The following is a 9648-nucleotide window of genomic DNA, read 5'->3' as shown; positions in this document are numbered from 1 at the left end:
CAACAATCCTCCTCTTGTGTTGCTCTGATATCCTTTCCAAAAGAGTTCTTATTCTGAGACATGGTCCAGTTTCTGTGCATCCTTGAAGTGGATTAAGTGAGTAATTGAATGAATGGTCCTCCTTAGCTGATATTGCAGCCAGAGTGTTATTGCATCCCTACATGCTGAAAGAGTAATGTCCTTATCAGAACAAACCTGCTCGCTCATTACATTTCAGCTATAAAGGTAGACGAAGTGTGCAGTTAACTGTGCTCACATTTTTTCTGTGTTTTCTTTTTGGTGGATGGGAAGGCTAAGTGCACATGTATGTTGGATTGCATTGAGGCGTACTACACTACTAAACTTTTTTTTTCTTTTTCTGTGTATTTGAAAATGTAGGAGAAACTACAGGCCATCCAACTTACCTGGGAAGTGTACTTTTTTTTTTTTTTTTTTGGGGGGGGGGGGGGTTAGAATGGGATTTGGCATGAAACATGTTAGAATAGTACAACAGTAGGAAGGACTATACTGCAGAATTTCTGTTCTTCAAATACTTGGTTTACTGACATGCACAAGAAAAAAGAATTTCATATTTTCAACTTCTAGCAACCTCAGGCTCAAAAGGTGCAAGATACTTAACCCCCTGCATGGGGGGGGGGGAGTGGTGGTGCAAATATAGACTTTTATTTGCTGATATCCAGTTGTTTCACCTCAGGACTACATTAATCTCTACTTTGTGTTATGCTGTTAAGAATAGCCAGTAAGCTGTGTTTGTCTTTGTATGCATGTATGTACTTAAACGTGTGTGTGTGTGTGTGTGTGTATGTATGTATGTATGCATATATATATATATATATATATATATATATATATATATATATATATATATATATATGTGTGTGTGTGTACACTTTTAAATTTCGAAATACCAAAATTTTGAGTTTTGAGATACCAAACTCAAAACATCAAGATTTTGGTATCTCGAAATTCAAAAGTGAACCAAAAAAAAAAGTAAAATAATGTTTTTGCAGGGGGGCAAGCCCCCCTGTACCCCTCTCACCCCCAGTGAAGAAAACAGTAAGTGGAACAGGAGCATTACCATTCTCTTCACTGTAGCGCAATCTCGGACTTGGTATATTTAAGTAGGGGGTGTGGGGGGTGCAGGGGGGTTTGCCCCCCTGCAAAAACATTATTTTAGCTGTGTTTTTTTTTTTTTTGTTCACTTTTGAATTTCGAGACACCAAAATCTTGATGTTTTGAGTTCAGTATCTCAAAACTCGAGATTTTTGTATTTCGAAATTTAGAAGTGGATCTATATATATATATATATATATATATATATATATATATATATATATATATATATATATATCTTGAAAGCTCAAAATCCTGAATCTCAAAATACTGAACTCAAACTCTGGAAAGCTCAAAATACTGAAAACTCATAATACTGAATCTCATAATATTGAAAAACATACAGGATACCAAGACTGACTGATGCACTTTATTATTTGTGTTTATAAAACTGTGTGGAGTCCAGAAGCCCTGGTGGTGTGTTTTTTGGTTTGTTTTCCTTTTTTGCACTATTGCAACACTTTTTGGGTAACTATTAAATTATATTTAATTTAATAATAAGCCTTACATCAGTCCACATATAGAGCCTCCATATCCTGCTTACTGCTTAAAACTTTAGTGAAATCATTAAAAAAGAGTTTATCAAGTCATTTTCTGATGGCCACTGTTCATGTTCATAGCATATCAGGAGTTTATGGTGGCACTCATCTATAAACACACACACTTGTAAAAGTAGAGAAGCAATGTCAATGATATATGAGTCAATCATAGGATGATACACCATACATATAAATGGGTAATTTAGACACTTGCACATCTATATTCATGTGCCAAAACCTTTTCACAAATAAGTACCAAAAATGTGAGCCATTTCTTGTTTTCTGTTTTTGAATCTTCTTTGGCTTTTGTTTTACTTGTGTACTGTGTCACCTTACAGCAGACTGCCTGCCCTGTTAATGTATACTGTCACCTTACAGCACACTGCCTGCCCTGTTAATGTATACTGTGTCACCTTACAGCACACTGCCTGCCCTGTTAATGTATACTGTGTCACCTTACAGCAGACTGCCTGCCCTGTTAATGTATACTGTCACCTTACAGCACACTGCCTGCCCTGTTAATGTGTACTGTGTCATTTTACAGCAGACTGCCTGCCCTGTTAATGTATACTGTCACCTTACAGCACACTGCCTGCCCTGTTAATGTATACTGTGTCACCTTACAGCACACTGCCTGCCCTGTTAATGTGTACTGTGTCACCTTACAGCACACTGCCTGCCCTGTTAATGTATACTGTGTCACCTTGCAGCACGCTGCATACCCTGTTAATGTATACTGTGTCACCTTGCAGCACGCTGCATGCCCTGTTAATGTATACTGTGTCACCTTGCAGCACGTTGCCTGCCATGTTAATGTATACTGTGTCACCTTGCAGCATGCTGTCTGCCCTATTAATGTGTACTGTGTCACCTTGCAGCACGCTGCCTGCCCTGTTAATGTATACTGTGTCACCTTACAGCACACTGCCTGCCCTGTTAATGTGAAGGAGGATAGTTTATGATCTTTTACCCTTCTTACTAGTCATGTTCATACTTTGCCTTTAGTTTCCTGATCTGTTTCTTATATTGAATGTCCAAGTTGTATATATATATATATATATATATATATATATATATCCCAGTATTTTCAGTTGTGTTTTACTTAGCTTCATACTTTTTGAGAAACCTCATACATTTTGTTTTAATCTGTAGTTGACTCACCTTGCATCCATTACTTTCTGAAATGCATTTGGGCTGCCTCATCCACTGCTGTCTTGTATTTTCCCATGTTTACTCAATATGCTGTATATACAGGGTGTTATCCACACTAACGTAGCTAAACCTACCCTGGACATTAAGTGTTTTCAGCTGTTGTAGTCTGTGCACACTGATGTGTTCAGTGGTACTACTGGTCCTAAGTCTAGGTCCACTGCAAAATAATCATTGCTCTGTAATGCTTTGGGTATGCTTCCAGGTTTTACAAAATGTCATGTATTTCTTAAAGCTATGCTCACATTTTTATTTTTATCTCCCTAATGACATCAAGACTTTAGGTGTCTCTCTACTGTTTATTTGCCACTTTTGTTCCTTCAAACTGATCTAAGGCTGGATGTCAGACCTGTAAAACTGTTACATTACAGGGTTGAGGTTTTTTATTTGCACTGTTCTGTAGATTTCTTCCCAGCCTAACCCAGTGCACAGTATACAAAGGCATCAGTACATGAAACGCACATGTACCCCACTATCAGTACATGAAAAGCACATTTACCCCACTGTCAGTACATGAAAAGCACATGTACCCCACTGTCAGTACATGAAACGCACATGTACCCCACTGTCACTACATGAAAAGCACATGTACCCCACTGTCAGTACATGAAAAGCACATGTACCCCACTGTCAGTACATGAAAAGCACATGTACCCCACTGTCAGTACATGAAACGCACATGTACCCCACTGTCACTACATGAAAAGCACATGTACCCCAGTATCTGTACGTGCTTCTCTTATGAATAATTACTTGCTTCAAGCTCCTCAACCTCCAACTTGGGGCCTGTGCTCACCCCACCATACCCTAGGGAGGGTCAGACAAGTCGAGCCCAAGGTGAATTTGTGAATATCCATCCATAATCATTTTTTTTTGTCCTTTTTAACACTCCAGGGCACCCATGACCCTGGCCTGTTTCTCAAATACCTCAGCCATTTTGCTAATTTTTTTTTTTTTTTGGTTAATTTTGTGGAATGTCAGTGGGGAGAATTTTTTGCTCTATAGAAAGTGGACATCTGTGTTACCCTTCTTTGGACCTGTAGCTTAAATGTATCATAGAAAACTGTGCTCCCCACCATAATCCTGTCTACTTGATGAATGTTTCAAACTTTCTGCGCACTTCCAAAGTTCATAACTGCCCATAGGAACTAGTAGTTTATAGGCCTACAGATGAATTCATCTCTTACGTGGTACGAGAATCTTATTCCACTTAAAAGATGTATTTATGTATGAAAAGAGTCACTTCTCTTTGTTTTCACTTAGTAACAGGAGAGCCACAGCTCAGAGGTAGTCTAACAGAAGTTCACTTATGTTGAAGTAGGAAATGAAATATTAAGAACGTATTGATGATTTAAAAAATTATGTAAATTTAAAATTAATGCATTCAAGTTCTACCCTGAAAAAGCTTGTGAACAGGTCTTTAGGCATGAAAGCACATTCTGTGAGTGATACCTACTTGATACCAACAAAGGTACATTTCCCTTGGCTTAATACTAGATACTGGAAATAAAACAGTGTTTGGGCTTTGCTACTTCTTGACTGTAGACCAGATGTGTTCCTGTCTGGTAAATGTACAAAGCAGGAATATGGACCTCGAAGAACAGCCACTATCCAGTGATGCACTTTGACAGAAACCTAGCCTGACACTACTGTCTTGTATGTCTGGCCTGTGATTTCTAGGTCTAGCTTTGCGTTTGTATATAGATGAGTTTTAGGATTAGAAGAAATAATACCAGTAATGTTTATAATTCATTACTCTGCCTTCTATTTACCTCTTGAAAATAGGTTATAATGGTTTTCTTTTACCTTGATCATATTGCAGGATATTCACAGCGTGGTGGTGACTGGAGTATGTTTTCATATTTTCACTGTAAGTGCTTAATTCCAATAATCATTCACAGTATCTAATTTGTGAATGTGTAACCTTCTGTAACTTCAGGGAACATGTTGATATGAATATGGTAAGGACTGATATAATTAGAGTAGGACTTAAATTTAATTCTGTTTTTGAATTCAGCAGGTGTCATAATAAATTGCCAGACATTTCCATCTGATGGATTTTTTATGGATTTGGATCTACTATGATCAATTACATGCTGTTTAACTGACAAGTGATTAATTGAAGCTTAAAAAGTTCTAATCCCACAAGAACATTGTGCAGTCAATACGGCAACACTCTAAATATTATACAGTACTGTGTAACAATTCTTTTTCGAACAGGCGGCAACCTCTACTGCAACCCTTGCCCTCCTGCCCCCATCTCTATTGTATATACCACCTCTTAATGCACTTAGAGTTGGGGATTATAGGATCATTGAAAATATAGTACTTTTGAGTATTGCAACCATTTATGCCTTGCTAATACCCTCATGTTGAACATCATTGCTTCAGAAGGGTCAGACAAGTCAAGCCCAGGGTGAATTTGTGAATATCCATCCAACTACCCAGTTCCTGGTTGAAGGAAGATGCTATATAACACTGCTTAACAAGTCTATTGCAGAGGGGCAGGAAAGTTTCTATGTAAATGAACTTCTCTCTCTCTACTTTGTTTTATTTTTCTGCTGGTGAAGATTTAGCTCTCTTGTTTTGGTATTTGTGGAGAAACAAATGATCCAGAACTAGTGGATCCATAAGGCATTGGAAGGCAAGGCATATATCACTCCTCAGGGGTCAGTACGATACTGAATATATCTATGGTATTTGAACCCACAACCTTCGTTACCTGAAGTGTCAAAGTCACTGCATTTACATGTTGAACTACATCTGGGAAAAATAAAAAGCAAAATAAAACTCGCCATTTCTCTCTTCTCTGATTACCTCTGAAACAAACAAAAATATACAGTGTACAGCATAGCCAGTTCTCATGCACAGAAACATTGATCACACAAACCTGTCATTCTACATCGGTTCTCTGGGATTCACTATACCAGTAAACAAGCGTTAGTCTCCCTGTGGATTTCTGTAAATGATGATGTCATTACAATAAAAAACACTACTAATACAACAACATCATATGTCTTCCCCTTTTTTCCATTTCTTATAATTACACTTTACACAGCACAAAAAATTCCATGTCTGAAACAAAAACACAGAAACCAGGTTACTGTTTAAAATTTAACACTTTCATCCAATGAAAAGACTTCTTCGGAATGTCAAAATACCATATGCACACAAATTAAATACATTTAAAAATATTTGTGGGGGAAAAACTACCTGGTCACATGACCCATAATTAAATCTTAATGGGGTTATAAAAATAAGAGAGAGAGAACTTTTATACATGCATCAATCATGAATATATAATGTTAAAATACATTAATCTATTGCTTAAAGTTTTGCTACCTTTTGTTGATATTTATGTGTACATAAAATGTTCTTTGTTTTTCTTTTATTATTGTAAACTCAAGCTTGAATTGAGTTGTGACTAAAATTTATATTGTATGTGAGTATGTGGTGTTTTGATAGTCTCAAAAAGTCTTAATTGGATGAAAGCACTAAATAAAGTTTAACAGCTTTCTGATTTCCTTGTTAGCCATTTTTTTTTTTTTTTTTTTTTTGGTTTAGTGAAGCTTTACACATTTTTGTAGTGCATTTCAGGAGTTGCTACTGGTAACATACCACTAGATTTACTTGTGTTGAGATGAAGTACTTTTAACACCTGTTTTAAACTTTGTAATTCAAATGTGCGCCTCATGAAAAATTCAGGTAAAGAAAAGTTAAATTGTCCTGATCATTTATTTAGCTCTGGCAGATCAGAAAAGTGTGACAGTCGTTTATTTCTGGTATTATAGTTATCAAATACGTAAGGATTTAATATTTAGAGAGAGAGTTTTAAGTAAAGTTATACTGTTGGCAGTAATAGTATTCCACAGAACCAAATTCTGACAGAACAGCTCCTTCAGCAGCCATCTAAGTGACCATCATAAATGTCAAGGGGATGCATCAGTTTAAGTCTCGTTGTGAAGCTGCAGTAAGTTGCACCCGTCTCCAGATCACATGGTCATTGTTTATAGCACACCTTCTTTCATACTCCATCTGCTTTGCTAAATAGTATAAACACAAATACAGGTTTTTGATTGCTTCTTGCTATGTATGAATAAGTAATTGAATGAGTGACCTATTTCCTAGATGCAATGGTTTAGTATGAGAGTTTATATTTCATCTGGTATTTTATGGATGGAAACTTTCTGAAAGGTCTTCAAAGTCTTATGAGTACTATTTCCAGGTCTTCACTGTTGTCAGTTTCTTCTCCTAAAAGGAAAAATGGCAAGAAGGGTTAAAGTAATATCCTGTACTGTCTGTGTACTACATATTACAAGTGTCACTGCTGCTTTAATGTAAGTAGCAATAGTTTCATTTTATAGGCACTACAAAAAAGTCTGTCTCGCAGTTTTTTTTTTTTCAACAGTGTACAGGCTCAGGTTTTATTCTCTTAAAGGCCGGTAATGCTCAAAACAATACAATCAACCAACATATACTGAAATAATGCCTGCATTTTCCACTTATAAATATACCCATATAAGTACAAGCAAGTTGCAGCATGTAATTTAAAAAACAGCCCCTGACCTTAGACTGTGACCCAAATGTGATCTAAAAGTTTTCAGTTTGTGTAATTGAAGGAAATAGCGTATAATTTGCCAAAGATGATTTCTGCTAAGATAAATCCAGTGCTGCTGGGCCATTGGAGGTAATGTCATGGGTGCCAGAACCATAGAGCCAGGGGGAGGGTGAGCTCTCCCCACTTTTACAGCTGCAAGACCTGTCGGGAAAAATTAATGAAGTGGAGTTTTCATGCTAACGTGGATTAATGTGCAGAAGTTAAACTAAACTAGCTGTTCTTGTTCTGTTATTGCTGTGTGTTACAGGAGTTATGCTGCTGCTGTTTTGTTGGTGTTGCCAGAGTCATGCCAGTAAGGGGAGTTTTGTTCTTTTATTTGCAGGAGTTATGCTGCTCCTGTGTGTGTGTATATGTATGTGTAAAATGCCCCAGTTAGGTATACCTGGTGGTTCGTGTTACTCAGGCTGAAACAAGAGCCTGAATTCTCTACCCATACCACCACTTGTGAGCCAGGGAGTTGAGTCCATAGCTCTCAACTGTCCATATTTTTACAGAAAATTTGGCTCATACATTTGGTCTGTTCCTCTTAAAATTTGTGGTTTTCTGGGAAGTCATTGAGAACTGAATTCACTAAAGAATGATGGTTCTTTAAGTTTCAGTCTTCCTATCTTTCAGGAAACACATGGTAACACACAACACTTTATTTAGCAACTTTCTAAGATTATACAAGCAATATTTAAAATGTTTCTCTAGTTTTGGGCTTTTGCCCCCCCCCCCCCAAATAAATTTAGGCTTTTTCCAGATTTCTTGTGCTGCGAAGTTGAGAGATTTAGTTGCGTGTCAAGTGGATTTTACAAGGAGCTGAGAGCTTCAGGGGAAGAGATGTTTAGTGCTACTTATGCTAAGTCATTTGCATTGTTAGTAGCACAACAGGTAGCATACTTGCTTTTGATGCAGAAGCCTGTGGGTTTTACTCCCACAGTATGCAGATGGATCGCTGATACTGTACTGTGTTGTACTTTAAAGGGAGTCGATGCTCCAGTCCTATGAATGCCCTCCTATGTTTCTGTTATCAGTTTGCCATCCATTCCCCACTGAAAAATTACTAGCTTATGTTTTTAATGTGGTATAGGCAATTTATTCTTCAAGGGCAACAGGGACTTTATTTGTAGATGAGACAATGAAATATAAAATTGTTTGCTAGCAGCAACCTCTTTATTAGGTACAGGTCTCTTTAATGTGGAATTATTTAAATGACTTACTTCTGCAGAGATTTTGCATATTTACTGATATTGGTGGGTTGTAATGACAGACGTTTGAGTGGCCTTTTATGGTTGAAAGTTTCTGAAGTAGGTAGTTTTGTCATTATTGGTTCATACATTTTGTTTCATTGCTTACTGGAAGACTGTTCCAAACTACAAATTTAAAAAAACATTCTAACAAGTGGTGCTGTATTATACAAGTAATGTAATTTAATACAGTCAGGTTAATTCAATCAGGAAGGTGAGTCAAAGAATGCATGCATGCATGCTTGCTTACAGGATGCACGAGATCAAAAAAGGGGAAGAGACCAGTCACCAATGAGTCCCCCAGGGTTTGGTGCTGAGACTTTTTCTGTTTGGCATATACATCTTAAAAGTAAAAGGAAATACCAAAGGGCTTTGGCCAACTAAGTTTGAGATGACTGCAAGCTAGGAACAGTTATTGAATCCCCAAATGACTTGACCATCATGCAGGAAGGTTTGTCCCAAACAATAACTGGTGCCAGAATCATGAATTGAAAATAAACTCCAAGAAATACATCATCATATCCTTTGGGAAGTCCTCTACTCCAGGGAACTGCCAAATTGACAGTGCTCCCTGAGAACTGATACAGTTGTTTGGCATTTGGGAACTTGTGTTTACAGTGATCTAACTTTTGGCCAATATGTGCCCAGAGTCATAAGAAAGCCTTTCTATATTGCACAAATTATAACCAAATTGATTGTGACTAGATCTAGAGATGTTATTATCCCTCCTTACAAAGCCCTCATTAGGTCAATCATTTTGTATAATGCCCACTTTGGCATGTATCTGTCCAGACCCATGCAACAATTGGAATACCCAGAGAGATACCTTACTAAAAGGATACAAGTCCTAAACAATAGATCTTGCATGGACCACCTCAAAGATTTCTCACTATACTCCGTATCCTGTAGAGTGTTTAGAGGTGAGATGGCTGGCATACAA

General features: G+C 37.3%; 1 protein-coding gene across 5 annotated transcripts in view; it reads right to left on the bottom strand.

Moving 5' to 3' along the window:
* Positions 1 to 6577: 6577 nt before the first annotated feature.
* Positions 6578 to 9648, bottom strand: part of RELL2 (RELT like 2) — a 610006-nt gene continuing 606935 nt past the window's right edge. For all 5 annotated transcript variants that reach the window (XM_044069084.1, XM_044069083.1, XM_044069081.1 and 2 more), the window contains one exon: positions 6578 to 7112. The gene's annotated coding sequence lies outside the window, so the exon portion shown is untranslated. The remainder of the gene's footprint in view (positions 7113 to 9648) is intronic.

Source organism: Protopterus annectens, chromosome 4.part0, assembly GCF_019279795.1.
Source record: "Protopterus annectens isolate FY-2018-M chromosome 4.part0, PAN1.0, whole genome shotgun sequence".
NCBI lineage: Eukaryota > Metazoa > Chordata > Ceratodontiformes > Protopteridae > Protopterus > Protopterus annectens.
Note: the sequence above shows the minus strand (reverse complement) of the source record. Positions and strands in the feature narration are given on the sequence as shown.